We start from the raw sequence: 17,811 nt of genomic DNA, 5'->3' as shown, positions 1-17,811 counted from the left end.
CAATTAGGATGTGACCGCCACCCTGGCGGTCACATCCTCTATTTTTAATATTGCGGCGGGTGCAGCTTCAAGCTGCACCCGCGGCAATGTTAAAAATGCAGTCATTGCATGTGCATGCAGAAAGAGGCAGGCACCGTGTGGTGCCTGCCGCTTTCTGCATGCACATGCAGGGGGTACCATAGGTACCCCCCATGTGCACCTCCCACCCCCTTCACCTCGGAGGCCCGCAACGGACCCCCGCAGTGAAGTTCCGTATGCTTTTCCACGGCGGAAAACCCGCCGCGGAAAAGCATAATTGATAGCCCATCCTAATATGGCGGACGGTGTCTGAGAGACACCGCCACCATATTAGAGCTTTTCCGCCGCGGTTGTAATCCGACCGCGGTGGAAAAGCTGCGGACAGAAACCAGGACCCACCAGCCATCCTAATGTGGCGGTGGGTCTTTGGTCAGTCCGCTGCGGTTTTTCCGCATCCTCGGGGCCGGCGGTGGCTTCCGCCAGCCCCGAGGATGCGGAAAAACTGCAATCATAATGACCCCCTTAGTCTTGGTTAGTAATTTCCAAAGGTGTTTGATTCACTGATTTAGTCAAATTGTTAGTCAAATTGTTATATTCGCTGTCACCATTATTTATTTTCTCTAGGCCATGCTTTAGTCCAAAATAATGCATCATACTTGCCTGATTAATGATAGGAGTAATAGGTGATTGCAAGTTTCCTATTGACGGATCAGATTGCATTGACATTAGAGCTCCCGTTGAATCCTTTAGAAAGTCGAATTTTTGAGGAACTTTAGAACTTTTTTCAAACATTCTAAAAATCGGCGATGTAAATGTCTGACTTAGTTCCTTCGGTTGAAATTTTGACCTTTTTAATACACTTGGAGCTTTGGATTTGCGTGCCCGATGCACCGGGGGAGCTGTTGACCTATCCTTCCCAGAACGCATTTGGCTTTTTCTTTAAAGAACGTTTAGTAGATAAAGTATAAGTTATAAGGTATCAGTCAACTCCCAGGCGAGCAGATCGACCAAACCAAACAACAATATCTTCACCAAACCATATACAAATATAGAACAGTTGCACAACAATTTTTTATCCTGAGTGGAGAAAAAGAAAACTCAGAAGTATTCCGTGCTCCTCTGAAATGCTTCAATATCAGCTAACAATAAATAAAAAATAAATAAGTTGTAATTTGCAGTTCAAAATATTACTGTAAGATGTTCTGGAGTACACGATGCTCAAAATATTGCTGTAAATTGTTAAACAGTAATTATAGGTTTCTAGAGGAACATACTGGTTATAGGGCCTTGCAAAGGGATTTCTCACAACTTGCGGGCCACTTAAATTATCTGTTTTTTGATCCAGTATATGACTTATGTTCTATGTCGTACCTATAGTCTTGACTTGTTTTCATATGTTTATTCCGTATTTATATTATTGTTGCTTGCTCCAATGCTTCCAAAGCACTAATAAAACAGCAAGTCTAAACTGGTGTGAGCAGTTCAAAAGGTCCTCACCATACCCAGAAGCAGCACCTTTCCACCTTTCCACCTTCCCACCCCTTCACACCCAGGAGGTTTCAAGGGGATCCTTCAACCCACCTCCGTCTTTGCCACTCACTTACTTCGCCGTATTGTAGTTAAAGGCCAGCGGGCAGATCTCTAATCCACTGGCAGCCTCCCTCTGTCCTCCGTCCTGCCATCCACACGACCCATCACCACCTCCCCAGCCTGTCAACTCAGCGCCTATAGCCTTGCCAAGAAGCTGCCAGACCGCCAAAACCGCTGAGTCGCTAATTGCCTCACAGCGAGGTAGCAGGCGCGGCGCAGCGGAGTATGGCAGTGGAATGTACCAGCGGCGGCGGGACGCGCCAGCAGCAGGCAGGCACACTGACACCAAGGAGCAGCTGTCAGGGGTCGGTGGCAACAGATGGGTATTGCGGTAGTGCAAGAGCCCGGGAGCCCGGGAGCCGGTCGTCCAAAGGCTCAACAACACTTCGGCAGGGCAGTGCAAGGCATGGCAACACACCAATACAGCAGCAGGGCAGGGCAATAGCAGTACCCGGCTCGGCTCAACTCAACTCAGCTCGGGAAAGATCAGATAAAGTACAGGACACCTCTCCCAGTCTCCGGTGGTTTGAAGCAGAAAACTCTGGTTACTCTGGCAACGTGACAACACTCTGCCGCTCTACAGCAGCTCTGCAACTCCGCTACTCTGGCCGCGTTGGCAGCGCTGGTAGTGCGACTCGCCGTGATGAAATAACCCCTGCAGCTTCAGGGCACTACTCGCAGCTGTTGGCAAGCCGGGACGGCCCCCAATGCAGGGAATTAAGCGGTTTAAGCTGTTGGGGCTCTTCAGGGCGTTTTCGGCGTTTTCAGAGTTTCCTCGGCGTGCTCCCGCTCTGCTCTGCTCTCTGGTTGCTTCTGGCTCCCGCCCGGTCCAGTCTGTCCGAAAAGCTGGACTGGAGTCACAGCAAGGGTTAATTTACTACTACTACTAGAGGCATGACATGGGTGGTAAGTGGTGTTTACAGGCTGAAAATGTTGTGCAAGTTTGTGTTCGTCAATACATTTGCATGTCATTTGTTATTTGGTATCTTGTGAACTAATTTGTGATCAATTAGGCTCAAGTAAAACTTCAAAGATTTACATCCGAAAAATAAGCGGAGGTGTAGGAAAATGGTTTCCAAATAGGATGACCATGTGATCAAAAGTCTTTACCCCCGTCACTTTTTTTCTTTCTTTCTACATGATCTCTAGTCACTTTAACCTGCCCCTTGCTTGGTTCCATAATTATAAGACCACCAACACTTCTTCCTAATGTTGTTTGTATCATTTTACGTGCATCTCCTAGATCTAGTTATTTTGGTCTACCTCATGTGAAAGCATGTGTTGTGTCTTTCCTAAACTAACAACCCACCTTTGCACTCTCTGTCCATTGTCATTTCTCAAACCATAATGGCTTCAGCATTTGCTGTATAAAACATCCTGCTTCTTCTACACTTCACCTTCCTCTTCTTCCCCATTGAAGGAGCCAAACTCTGCCATTTCATGTATGACAGACACTTTAGAAACTGTGGTGGCAGATGTATCCCTCCTGGTTACTTTCTTTGGGTTTCCTGTGTTTTGCACCTTTTGGTTCCATTTCCTGAAATCCCTGTTCATATCCCAGAGTCCTGCTGCATCTCCTGCTGCACTTACTCCATGGATTAGAATCCCGTTCTGCTTGAATCCAAAGCTCACCCACTCCAGTGAGGAGTTGTGTGACTGCCAGGTTCCTCTGTAATACTTTTATTGGATTCTCCTATGTACTTGGACATTTTTTATGCCGCTTAGCTTGTCCCTTTATTTAGCGGCACTTCAGAGAAGCCCCTGTTTCTTCCATGCTATATTTGGAAGTTTTAAGTAATACAGGGGCATATTATCAAGGGGGTTTATCTCTGCTTTTTTGGCTTTAAAAGCCAAGAAAGCGGAGATAAAATTATCTCCCTATTACCTAGCTGTCGCTAACACCAGTTAGCGACAGCTAGTAGGAGATAGCGACCATCTTGGGCCCCACTTTGCATGTCAGTGATATTTATCACTAATGACATGCAAAGTGAGCGTGCCAAGATGTTAGCGACTGGAAACAGTCGCTAACATCGCTATCTCCTATTACCAACTTTTGGAGATATTCGCGCTAATATCTCCAAAAGCTAACACCTGCCCTGAGCAGTTCTTAGCCATGTTGTCCAATGGGAGGTGGATAACATGGCTAAGAGCATTAGCTTGCTAATGCATGAATATCGCTGACTTTTCAGCGATATTCATGCATTGCGGCCGATTTTTATCGCATTTGCGATAAACCTTGGTTATACCAAGGTTTATCTGCGATAAAAATCCCCGCTGCTCGGCGTTAATTTTTTCCCGCTAACCAAGCAATAGCGATAATTATCGCTATTGCTTGGTAATATGCCCCACAGTGTCTACTATAAGGAGTCACCCTTACTTCAAGCAGCCTCGACAAGAGAATAAACTGAGATTATTGCATCCATCACTTCACATAAGGATTTTGACCTCTTAACTATTAGGAAATTGCAGCTGCCACTTACCTTTTCATTTGACTTTCATAGTTTAGTGCAGATGGGGATTTGCTGGTGCATGACTGTGGAACTAAAGGCCATACATAAGACTGGTTTGTGTCTCTCAAGAGCAACCCAAACCTTCAGTCATATTTTTGAACGCTTGAATGGTTTCAAAGTACAGAGTAATGCAGTGCAGGGCAAATCTCTGTGTTGCATTACTCTGTGCCAGGGAGGCATTGCTTGGGTGTTCCCATGCAACTCCCATGGTTTTTGATGCATTCACACAATTATCAAACCTGGGAATGCGCCAAAAAGATACTCCTCCCCAGGGGAGGCGTAACAAAAAAGAAGATCTTTATTTCTCCTAGTTATTTCCTCTTTCTATGTCTGGCGCTTCCTGCAGCACACTAGAAAGAGGGAAAAACCTCTCAAGTTTCCTCCGCAAAATCATTCTTGCCTACAACACAGGCACCCGTGCACCATGGTTCAAAGGGGCCTGCGTTGGCGCTAGGCTGCCAAAACACCACCTGTGCAAGGGAAGAGGACAGGATTGTGCCATGTTGGTTAAATACAGGTCATTACTGCCCTTTTCCTGTGATGCAGGGCAGCGTAGCGCAGCAAGATGACGTGCTGCGCTGTCCTGTGGCACGATTTTGATAAATATGCCCTTAAATGTGTAGAGACTAGCTGTAACCTGCCCTTCAGGTACAACCAATTGATTATGGATTCTTTATCACTAGTTAACTCCTTCGGTGCTAGCTCTGCTCGTCATGAGACACAGTGGAGCTGTGCTCATGACCTCATCATAATGGCTGCGCTCCGCCCACGTGCGGTTAATTCCCCGCCTGTGCGGGAGAATCTATCAGTGGGCGGAGTTGTGACGAGCCCAGCTCGTCTTGAGCACAGCTCCACTGTGAGGCATGACGAGCTGGGCTCGTCACGAGCACAGCGGCGCCGCGAACCCCCCTCCCCCCGCACCGTGGGGGAATTACCCCCGCAGCGAAGGGGTTAAGACAAGCCCAGGGCACATCACTCAGTACTAAATAGGGCCATTTTTGGATGATTGTATTTCCGGAAGTGGGAGAGATGGTGATTATGCGTTGTGCAGTGGTGTTAATTTTAATGTCAGTAGTTTTGCATCTGTATTCCGTGACGTAGACTTTGTCATCATATTTTCCCTCTATGTAAAATGTGTCATTTTAGTGCTGGTAGTATTTCACATTTACTACCACCAGATATACTTAACTACATGAAAGGAGAAAAGCAAAAATACACTACTCGTCCTTTATGATGCAACTAAAATAAATTGGAATGGGAAAAAGCCTCATTACCCGAAGAGCTACTTGCACCCAGGTTACAGCATGAGAAAGCCAGCTCAGCATGACATGAAGGTAAATGTTATCAAACACGTCAGACACAGATACGAGACACCCGGTTATCCCCAGGGAATAACTCTTCGACAATAGGAAAATTGGAAAAGGAATTACATTGTGAAAGGTGCACAATCAAACAAATACATGAACACACTCCAGCGAAGGCCGGAATGATAAACAGCCAAGCTGATGAAAAACACATTATACCAGTCACTTTCTATTTTAAGGATTATAGATGAGTAAAAGGCGAGAGATGGCAGGTGGGAAAAACAAATAACAAGCAACTTAAACAAGTTTGAAACACATTGTTAACAAAAACAGATGCATTCCGTACAGTAGCACGCGAACAGAATATTTGATATAAATCCCAGCGGTAATGTTTCACACAGAAATGAGGACACGCGCACCTGAAGCACAGGGATCAAGAGAGGGGTGATTTATGATGGCACCTGCTGCAGGCCCCCCGAAGAGACTCAGGCATTGTCCGTCTACACCTTCTGCAGCACGTGGAAGCTCAGAAATAACATCGCGAGAGAACGAGATAAGGAGAAAGTCAGCAAGGATCCAGAATAAAGTATTTTTCTGATTCCTGCACAGGCAGATAAGTTAGATAGCGACAATAAAGCGAACTGTGCTGTTTAGGGATTAGAAATGGCGAATGAGCAAAATGAAAGTTTCTCTGTCGAGAGTGAAAAAAATATAAGCGCAGAGCATTTACAGCTATCTGGGATACTGCTAAACTAAAACCCGATAACATATGTTATTGCTATTCCTAGACGTTTCTGTGCCCTTATACTGTAATAGCAACGAAATAAAAATAGCTTCACTGAGCATCATTTTATCATAATATCAATTGAAACCCCTTAACACATTCCAGACACTAAGAGGATTACATTCTTGCCCTTCTATTTTTGTCTTACTCACGTTGCGATATTTATGTAACTATTGGTCAAGAATTGCCGGAAGTAAACGCATTGTCAGGTGGCATAGACAACTCATCAAGGGCCCGATTGGCACACCTACCAGCCAGTCCTGGTTGCATCAGCATGAGGGCAGCATAATGAAAATGAGACCCCCCCCCCCCCCCCCCACCCAGGCACTGCTGTAGATCACAGGAGCTCCACACCGAAGACAGAAGTCTTGTGTTACCTCTGCCTTCCTTTGAACCTTCCCCTCAAGCTGCCTTGTACTAGGGGAGACCAGGCGTTGGAGAAGGAAGATGACAATCTGTGCTGTGCTGAGTCACCTCCAACAACAGTATGTGGGAATGTTCATTTGGAAGCTCGAGGACTGTATTCTTCTTGTAACATCAGATGTTGAACTTGGCTTTTTTTGCATGGTCATCCCTGGACTTTTTGCCTTCCTCCTATATTTTTTGTGACCTGTTGGCTGTTTTATGATCTGGGCACTTTACCACTGCTTATCAGTGCTAAAGTGCATATGCTCTCCCTATTATAAATTGATGTATGGATTAGTGATTCCATGATTGGCTGGTTTGGTTTACCTGTCAGGCCCTAGTACAGTGCACAAGGAGTGCCCAGGGCTGGTAATCCAAATGCTGCTGGTGGGCTTGCAGCACTGGTTGGGCCACCCACAGAAGCAGCCTGTAAAAGTGTGTCTCAGGTCTACCATTGCAGAGCCTGTGTGCAGTCTGGTACTGCCATGTTGACTGGGCAAGCGCAGCCACTTGCCAGTCCCTAAACCTCCCATTTTCTTGATATCAGACACCCCTATGGTGGGCCCAAGAACAGGGTGCATTGTAAGTATAAGGTAGGGCAAGCCCTGATGTGTGTGGCATGTCCTAGTGGTGAATTACAGCCATTTTCTTTTTTCGCTACTGCAGGAATCAGAGTTTTGAATTGAATGCGACGGGAGATGGGGAGCCAGTGTAGTTCATTCCGGTAGGCTGAGACCAAGTTACGGGCAGGGAATATTTCCAATGAGTCTAGCCGCCGCATTCTGAACAACTTGCAGCCTATCAGTGAGGTAGAGGGGGGCACCGGCATACAGGCTGTTGGCATAATCTAGGTGTGCCGTGATAAGAGCATGGACAATCGTTTTGCGGGACACCAAAGGGAGATAGGGAAAAATCTTCCTAATCATGCGCAGCTTGCCAAAGCAGGCAACGGCGACTCTATTGATCTGAGCTTTACAGGACATAGAGTTATCAAAAAGGAAGCCGAGATTGCAGGCGGACTGAACAGGGCTAGGAGGGGGGTTCAGGACAGTAGGCCACCACAGGGTGGCGGGGGGGCCGATTTGTGGCTGAAGAAAAGCACCTCCGTTTTGTCTGTATTCAGAACCAGATGATTGGAAGCCATCCACGAGCAGATGTTGCCAAGGCAGTTGCGAAAGTTTGAGAAGTGGCAGTCAGAGTGGTCTCTAAAGGAAAAAACGAGCTGAGTATCATCAGCGTAAGAGACCACCCTGACCTCCCAAGACTCGACTACCCTGGCAAGCGGTCCTAGGTACACATTAAACAAAAGGGGGCTCAAAGCCGAGCCATGGGGCACACCGCACCGAAGGGGTTTGTCCTCAGATTCAGGGATGAAGGAGTACCCTTTGGGTCCTCCCTGAGAGAAAAGACTTAATCCAGGTTAGGGCGGTGCCTTCAATCCCCAGCTGCAGCAGACGAGTCAGGAGTATATCATGGGACACAGTATCGAATGCAGCGGACAGGTTGAGGAGGACCAGCATGGCCTCCTCGCCCCTGTCCACTGACTCCTGAATTGTCTCTGATACCTCCAATAGTGCCGTCTCGGTACTGTATCCGGCTCTGAAGCCAGACTGGGAGTCGTGCAACAGCTGATTAGTTTCTAGGTAATGGGCCAGTTGTTTCTGAACCACTTTTTCTAAGATTTTAGCAGGTTTGGGCAGAAGGGATATCGGGCGGTAGTTACTGAATTGAGTAGGATCTGCATCTGACTTTTTTAGGATGGGGAGCAGCATAGCTTGTTTCCACACTGAAGGGAACTGACCATGGGTCAAGGAAGAGTTCCATATGGAAAGGAGTGGGTTGAATAAAACCGGGGCAAGATTTCCCATCACTTTAGCAGGGACTGGATCTAGTGGTGACCCTGATTTAACCTGGCTGAGTAGTTTCATGGCTGTATCTAGCGTAAGCTCATCAAAGAATTTAAATGAGCATTGCTGGGAGTGTGGCTCAGCTAACGAGGGACTCGATGCCGTCGAATCAAATGAGGAAGATAGCTTGATAATTTTATCCTGGAAAAAATCAGAAAGTCCATTACAGAGGGCTTGAGTGTGGGAACTCTGGGTCTTCAAGGCAGGGGGATTCACAAAATCCTTCACTATTGTGAAGAGAGTTTTGGAAGAGTTCTCTGCCAATTTGATGAGTTGTGAGAAGTAAGCTCTCATCGTGGTCCGTTTGAGTTTTTGAAATTTATTCAAAGCCACCTTATAGGCAGCTTTGGCAGTAGGGTCGTAGGACTGGCGCCATTTACGTTCAAGCTGTTTGCATCTACTCTTTTCCTCTCGCAGCAAGGGGGAGAACCAAGGAGCAGATGGACGAGATCTAGCGGAAGTGATAGGTGCTAGTGGAGAAATGGCATCTAGTGCGGATGTGAGGGCAAAGTTATATCTTACAACTTCCTCATTAAAATCTGCAAAGGAATTAAACTGATAAAGGAAACAAGGGTCAATGGTATCACAGGTAACTTTAGATCACTTGCGACCATTTTCCCTATTGATAGAGGAGGAAGGGGGCAGGGAAGGGATAGTAATTTCAAAGGGAAGGAGAAAATGGTCAGACCATGTGAGGGGTAGGGAAGAAAGGGAAGTTACGCCGGGATAATTAGTGAATATAAGGTCATGGGTATGTCCAGCTTTGTGTGTTGGGCCCTTAACTAACTGGGACAGGGTTAATCCTTGTAAGGTTTCAAGTAGAAAAGATGCTTGTGCGCAGGAAGGATTATCAACATGTAGGTTGAAATCCCCATCATCAACTTGTGTCATGATCTCCAAGGGCTTGGAATAGAGCTGGCCTCCTGGTGAAGTCTCAGGGACAACAGACTTCATTCACCAGCTCCTCAAGAGTTCTCCTGAAGTGCCAGCAGTTGTATTGGACTTTTGAGAGAGCGCAAACTGACCTAAATGTATAAGTACACCACACTTACACGTAGTAAGCACAAGTCATGAAGAGAAATGCCATGAGTGCTGATAGTACCTACATCTATATTCTGAAATGTGTAGTTAATGTAGAGATTTAAGTAGAAGTGGAACTAATACAGAAATGTGTGAAACTATATGATTTTATTAGACATGATTATTCCTGAATCCATGTTGTGTAGCTGCTAAAATGTAAGATGGCATACGGAAACGTCGAACGTGGTAGGCCTTAGGGCCAGAGTTAGAGGGGAGGGGGAAGGTGGTTCATTTCACAACATGGATTGCACTAATGTTTTAGTAATAACGTTAATAGACCAAGATTTATAGATGTGTTTACTGAATAGCAGAATAAGAGTACTAACATGCTATTAATTAAAGAAAAAGTTGAATGCTATAATCATTATGAGAAATGTTGTAGGCCTGAAAAGTTTTAACAGTGATTTACACATACTGGTCTGGTCTGGAAAATGTTGCAAACCTTTGTTGGAAGTCTATGAGAATTGGGATTTTGGCTGCAGATGCCTGTATGCAAGAGAAAGGGGGATCCAATTATAAATAATATGAATAGAGGTTTGTTCAAGAGACGGACCAGACATGGAGGAGGGTTCCGGAATGTTTTAAGGGGTATCAGCGGGCCGGAGAAGAGTCTGAGAAGCAAGGTCGACTCTAACCACGAAGCCTCATCATGGAAAAAGCCAGAAGCTACACCACGTGAGGGGCGTCTCACGAGGGGCATCCCAAATGTTGTTGTATTTTTGTATTAGGGACAGCACCCCTGGGTGGAGTTAGAGCAGATGCCTGAGGACCCTCTAGAGAGCGGATGGGTAGGCACAGAGGGGTCATGACTGGAGAACTATAGGTTTTCACCAAGAGACTGAGAGTGGGTGACTTCCCTTGGGGGTCATTCACTGCTGACACCTTTTGTAGGTTGAGACCTGGTTAAGTAGGGATACCATCTAGAGCAGGGTAGGGACAGCCTAACTTGCGTTTTTCCTCCAACTTAAATGACGGAGAGATCACAGTATGTGTCAATGCTGATAGCTTTATTATTTTTAGAACTTGTCCTTGTAGTTTCCGTTGCTCGTCTGAGGGCTTTCAGAGAGCACATGTATGTAGTTGGGCCCGTGTATCTTGTGAATCTCATTTTGAGATGCCTGTACCTGCAACTTATCTTGACCTTATAATAAACCTTTGAAAGCTAGAAGTTGTTTGTGATCTTTTGGAGCGGAGTCCTTTATTGGGTGAACTAACTTGGTAAGCGATGCACTTTCTTCCCTCAATGACAGGCAATAAAGGTTCAGTCGACCAGATCGGGGTTTTAGATCAATAGTGATAAGGTATCGATCAAAATCTCGCCCTTCCAGTTGGTAGCAGAGGATGGTTGCCTTCTTGAGGAAGGTGATCTAGGCCAGGTTAGATTACCCCAAGGCCCCTAGAGATCGATGATCGGAAGAACCGCCCGCCGAAGAAGGACCGGATGACGTGAGACAGAAAAGCAGCAGTATCGGTCGAGAGTGAGTATAAAGGGTCATGCGTGCTAGATTGCGGTGTTTTTGTGTTGTATCTATGTTGTAATGTCTGGCGGAGTTGAATGCCTGTAGAGTGACTGTGGAACAGGTTGTGAGCGCGCACAACCGGTGGAAATCTTAAGTTCAAGGAGAGCTTAAGTGGTTCGGGTGTATCGGACACCCAGAGTAATTGTTAACTAGAGTGAAGGGGGTCATGAGGTACCATTGATCACCCGAAAGACCGAGATAGGGGGAACGTAAGAGTGAGTGCATGAGTAACGAACGCTGGTCGGAGGTTACTGTGTGTGTAAAGAACCTATCAGAGTGACGATAGACATCTCGTCAGTTGTTGACAATTACAGATAGACTGTGGACGTACAGTCGAGGGAAGTGACCGCTTGGTCGGAAGTAGTCATTTTTCAGAGTATGAATGGGACGCATGCATGATCGCGAAGAGAGCTGAGAAAGGAGGGGTGCTGCTGCGAAGCGGAGACTAGTGACGTCAGAAAGTGCCGCGCTGGGATTGGCCGGCCGGTGAAAGACCGCGCTGCGATAGGCCAGCTAGCAAAGCCACGCTAGGATTGGTGGATTGTCATCAGGAAGTAAACAGAGTATTCAAGCTGGAAATCGTGCGCGTAATTATGAAGTGTTTTAAATGGTTAAGAGCGCTGTTTAGGAAAGAGCGGCGGGGATCGTATGAAGGGGAAGAAGCCCCGCCGGAGGGTACACCAGCTCGTTATATGGGGACAAATGTTGGGCTGCATACGATTCTGTGGATCTCAGAGTGGAGTAAGATTACAGACGGAAATGAGGAACTCACGTTCCCGAAGTACGGGACGTTCAGATTAGAGGTGCTACACAGATTAAAAGCAATTATGACCTCAACGAGACCCTTGCCTAGACCGACCCAGTTTGAAGCCCTTAATGCATGGATTAGGGCAGCGCATGAAAAGAACATGAACAGACGGCAAGAAAGAGTGAAACGTTCGGTAAGGGCAGTACAGGATGCCAAGTGGGATGCGGATGCTAAAAGATGGAGGGTGCATAACATGGAAGTAAATAAATTATATCCAGTGTTAGAGATGCCCGGGAACAAAAGCCCCCTAGAAGAAGATGACGAGAGCGAGACAGAGGACAGCCTGATAAACAGATTATTGACAGACAGGCCACCCCCGTATAACAGAGCAGGGGGAGATGTTGAGAATAGTGAGAAGGGGGGGGCAATGCAGGAGAGCATAGGCCGCTTCCCAGTCCCGATTGGGATCCCGCTGCAAAGAAAGAACTGTCCCAGCCTAGCCAGGTGCAACAGGTAGTCGGGAGGTTTGTGGTGCAAAGGCCGCCAGAGACGGAGTGTGCCACATCCTACGCATTACCCGATGCACTACAGGTACCTGTTACCATAGGTCCTATAGTATCGATATATGACCCAGAGAGGGCTAGAGGGGAGGAACGGGTACGGAGGGACAGAGAAAGAGCAGAGATGGCAAGGAGGAATGATACGATCAACTCCCCAAGCCAGTTGCCGATACCAAGAGAGTGGAGCACCCCAGTACACACCGCAGGGGATCTGGGGGACCTTAGATGGCCGGTGGAGATGAGGGGATCAGGACGGAAATCCTTTCAGGAGTTAAACGAGTACATGAAGAAGTGGGATGAGGCAGTAGAGGCTCACAAGAACATCTTAGCTGCGGAAGCTGAAAGGGAAAGTCAGGACAGCAGAGCCCGGACTCACTGCGGGGCTGAAGAGAGCAGTCCGGAGTGGGACGGGAGGAAGAAGGACAGTAGGGGAGTCACCCATTGGGCCCGGAAGGAAGGTAGAGCAGACCTAGAAAGCGGGGGCCCAGAGAACGGGGGGTTGTCTCGCCCAATACATAGTGGGGAAGATAGGAGGACTCGAGAGTACAGAGACAGCTTTAAGTGTATCCACTGTGTGCCCGGAAACCGAGAACAGAATGAGAGTTGCGAGAGGTCGCACCATAGTCCCTGTGATGACGGACATGAGCGCAGTCCAGGGAATATGGGGAATCAGGAAGGATCGTATCAGATACTGAGTGATACTAGGCCGAGAGAGTTTGGAGATCGAAGGGAGAATAACAGAGAGTCCTACTGTGAAAAGAGAGGAGAGAGAGAGAATGGACAAAGTAAGATAGGAGGTAACAGGCCCGTGTTCCATCACCTTCCAAGATCGGATGGCCGAGCATGGGACCTGGAGAGATGGGAGCAAGAGAGAACACTCCCCAACTCTCCCGAACCCAAACGTAGGGCTCGGAGTTGGGATGGGAGAGAAACCTGTGAGCCTCCCTCGAAGGAGTCATTACGAGCAGAGATAAAAGCCAAAAGACTAGATGTCTCCAGCCTAAGGTCAGATCTGGATGATATGGTAGATGGTACCCTGCCCTTAGAAAGGATGGAAATGTATGAGCAGGATGAAATTCTGTTCATGGCAAAGGACGTAACTCGAAAGGCGAGAGCAATACATGAGAAATTAGTAGAACTAGCAGGCAAATATATGGTGGACCTGTCAAGGACCAAAGCATTACAGGGTAACCACAGGCTACATTACACAGATCGAGACCTAGATGAGAGGAGAACCATCGGATTGAAAACACACATAAGGGAGCTGATCACTGGAATAAGGACATGGAGGGCCCTAGATAAGTGGGAAGAGAGGTGGTCCAAGAAAGGGACCGTCAGGAGGAGCACACTTGGAATGACACCAGGAAGACAGCAGGGAGTAGAGGCATACCCTTTGAGGGAAGTCGCAAATGGGACCTATGTCCACGTCCCTTGGAGTAGGGGAGATTTAGCTGCTTTTACCACCTCCTTCCCCAAACTGCGGGAAAACCCAGTGGAGTGGTACAAGCAAGTGGAGAGATTCGTAAAAATCTCAAAGGTCCTATGGATAGATCTAAACACGCTGTTTGACATAGTAGTGCCAGGAGATTTGTGGACCGCATGCAAGGTTAGCGCTGAGTGGCCCACCATAGAGCCAGAGAGAGATGCTAAGACTAATGGGCCGTCTGAGATTGTGATGGCAAAGTTCGAGAGAGTAATGACTTGGCTGAAAGATAAAGTGCCAATGCAAGACATAGATTGGGTCAAAATTGACCGAACAAGACAGGAACCCAAAGAGACAGTTCACGAATACTATGAGAGATTGCTGAAGGCGTTTAAACAGTATAGCGGTCTGGATGTAATGGATCCAAAGGACATAGGGCAATTTGTGTCCAAGTTCGTCTTGGGCCTGAGACCGGATATTAGTTTAATGATACAGCAACACTTGATTTGTTGGCAAAATAAACCCCTAGACGAAATACTGAGGTATGCCAGGTACTGCTGTGATGAGATAGACTCCAAGGCTAAGAAACTAAAGGAGAAACTGATGGTGGTACAGATGCAGGCAGCAGGGAAGGGGGGACAGCAGCAACAGCAACCAGGAACAGGTACAGGAGGAAAGAAACAGTACAGTCAGAACAAGGGCAATGAGGAGAACTCCACCTTTAGACCCAGGATAGATATAGCTGCCTTAAAGAAAACGACTAGGTGCCACCAGTGTAACGAGGTGGGGCATTGGAAACGCGAGTGTCCCTATAATGTTGAGATAGGAGACCAAGAGGTAGAAGAGGAAGAGACCCAGAGTGCGCCTACAAGAGGGGTAACGCAATACCAGGGAAAGGTGCTCAAAAGGGGGGGCCCTCCTCCCCGAGCCCAGTTCCCGCAGCCACCCAGAGTAGGGACCATGGGTAAGACATATAGACAGATGCCCCTGTTTGTAGGAGGAGAAGAGTGCTATTATGTGGACCCACTAACTGGACAGAGAGTGGAAAGGGAAGACTGCACCCTCGGGGCAGCTTTGGAGGTAGACCAGAGGGGACCCTATGTTGAGGCCGAAGTGGCAGGGTTCCCCACGGCATTTCTAGTGGACACAGGAGCCACTCGATCCACGATCAGATCAGCCGCAGTTCCAGGCCTGCCCATGTCTGGAGAGACCATACAAGTGGTGGGGGTCGCTAACAGGAGAATGACCAGTCCTCTGACTGAACCCGTGCAGGTGAAAATAGGGAAGTACAGTGATGAGCATCAGTTTGTGGTTTGCGATTCTAGTCCTGTATGTCTGCTAGGAAGAGACCTTTTGTGCAAGTTAAATTGCACCATATACTGCACACCACAAGGAGTGGAGGTATTGACTAATGACGATGATGCTGACTTTAAAGTCGCAAATTCCAGAATATGTGTGGAATTATATCCCACTCTGACAGTAGACGAGCTCCCCTGGGATCTGAGAGAGACAGTAGCTCCAGAAGTGTGGGATTTCACTGGGGAAGAGATTGGGTTGGTGAAAGGGGTGGACCCAGTGAAAATTGTAGTGAAACCGCATGCTGAGTTTCCAAGAACACCTCAATATAAATTGACTCCAGAAACGATTGCAGGCATAAAACCCGTGATCGAATCCATGATTAAGCAGGGAATACTGAAGGAAATCGTGGGTAGTCCATGTAACTCCCCGATTATGGGTTTGCAGAAACCAAATGGGAAATTCCGGATAGTGCAGGACCTTAGAAAGAATAATAACATAGTCGTCTCGTGTTGTCCAGTGGTACCGAATCCATCAGTGATACTGTTTCAGATACCGTTCCAAGCAGAATGGTTCACTGTAATTGATCTTTGTCAGGCTTTCTTCTCGATCCCTCTGGACGAGGAAAGCCATTTTCTTTTCGCATTTAAGCTGGAAGGTCGCGTCCTAACATGGTGTCGTATTCCTCAGGGGTATACAGAGAGCCCATCGATCTTCAACCAGCTTCTAAAGAAAAATCTTGAAAGTCTAGTGCTGCCCCAGAGGTCAGTTCTGGTCCAGTACATAGACGACCTCCTTGTGGCGTCAGAAACAGAGGAAGCTTGCAGGGAAGACTCTATTGCTTTGTTAAATCACCTAGCTGAGAATGGGCATAAGGTGTCCCCGGGAAAATTGCAGTACTGCCTGACAGAGGTGCAGTACTTGGGACACAGAATTGAGAAAGGTAAACGAAAAGTGTCACCAGACAGGATAGAGGCCATCATGAAGATGAATGCGCCTAAAACACAGAGAGAAGTCAGGATGTTCCTAGGAATGGTGGGATATTGCCGACAGTGGATTGCAAACTTTTCACTGAAAGCAAAGCCCTTGCAAAAACTGACGCACAAGGAGGTGAGCGATCCGGTACCATGGGACAAAGACTGTTTGATGGCGTTCCTGCAGCTGAGAGAGGACTTGTGTCGTGCTCCGGCTCTGGGAATGCCAGATTACGATAAACCATTCTTGCTCTACTGTTGTGAGAGAGAAGGTTGCGCGCTGTCTGTGTTAGTCCAAATTCATGGGAATGCCCGTAGACCAGTCGCTTATTTCTCGGCTACTTTAGACCCAGTAGCCGCAGCGTTGCCCGGATGTCTCAAATCCGTTGCCGCAACAGGTGTCAGCATTGAGAGGTGTGAAAACATAGTCATGGGGCATCCGTTAGAGGTGCATGTGCCCCATTCTGTTGAATTATTGATGACCAGGACCAAAACACAGCATCTGACCAACAGCAGGCTCACGCGCTATGAGCAAGTCATTCTTGCTGCAAAGAACGTGACTCTCAGGAGATGCTCTGTTTTAAATCCTGCTACCTTGATGCCACTTCCAAATGATATTGAGGATGATGATGAATGTACAGACCATGACTGCCTCGATGTGACTGAACTATGCACCAAACCAAGACCCGACATCGTAGATGAGCCACTTACAGACCCAGACGAAATTTTCTTTGTCGATGGCTCATGTGTAAGAGACGAAGTTGGGCAGTTGAGAGCAGCTTACGCTGTCTGTACAATTACTGGAGTTGTTGAAGCTGGATGCCTGGAAGGAGTACACTCCGCTCAGGTAGCCGAGATTATTGCCCTGACGCGTGCCTGCCTGGCAAGCAATCAAATCTGAGTCACCATATACACTGACAGTCAATATGGTTACGGGGTAGTTCACGATTACGGGCAGTTGTGGTCTCAAAGAGGGTTCATGACCTCTTCAGGCTCTCCCATTCGCAATGGAGAGTTTGTGCGCCTGTTGTTAGAGGCGTTGCAATGCCCAGCAGGTATCGCAGTTGTAAAGTGCACCGCACATACCAGAAATATGGACTTCGTGTCACAAGGCAATAGATATGCCGACGAAGTCGCGCGGTATTGCGCGGAACAAGGGTACTCTTTCACAGAGGTGGAAGTGGGTGGAATAAATGTAAGGACTGAATTAGCCATGATATTAGAAACTGTTGATACTTGGGACGAACTGAAAGACATGCAAGAAAATGCTCCTGATTGTGAAAAAGAAACATGGCAAAAGGCAGGATGTGTGGTGGGTGAGGCCCATTTCTGGGTCTCAGCAGATGGCAGAGCAGTGTTGCCCAATGAGATGGTGAGCCCAATGGCCAGACACATACATGGTCCCGTCCACTTAGGAAGAGATGCTATGCTGAGAGTGTTTAGACAGACCTGGTACAACCCTAAGTTCAGAGTAGCAGCCGAAGCAGTGTGCCAGCGTTGTGTGACTTGTCAGCAGTTGAATGTAGGGAAAAAGACACCAGTTGCACTGAGCCACATTGGGAGATCAGGAAGTCCATTCAATCGAATGCAGATAGATTTTATTGAAATGCCAAGGTGCAACCGCCTCCGCTATGTCTTGGTGGTTGTTTGTGTATTCTCTAGATGGGTTGAGGCATACCCTACACGTAGGTG

The sequence above is a fragment of the Lissotriton vulgaris genome, chromosome 4_1 (genome assembly GCF_964263255.1).
Source record: "Lissotriton vulgaris chromosome 4_1, aLisVul1.2, whole genome shotgun sequence".
Lineage (NCBI taxonomy): Eukaryota > Metazoa > Chordata > Amphibia > Caudata > Salamandridae > Lissotriton > Lissotriton vulgaris.
The sequence above is the reverse complement of the archived record's forward strand: the minus strand, read 5'-3'. Positions refer to the sequence as shown.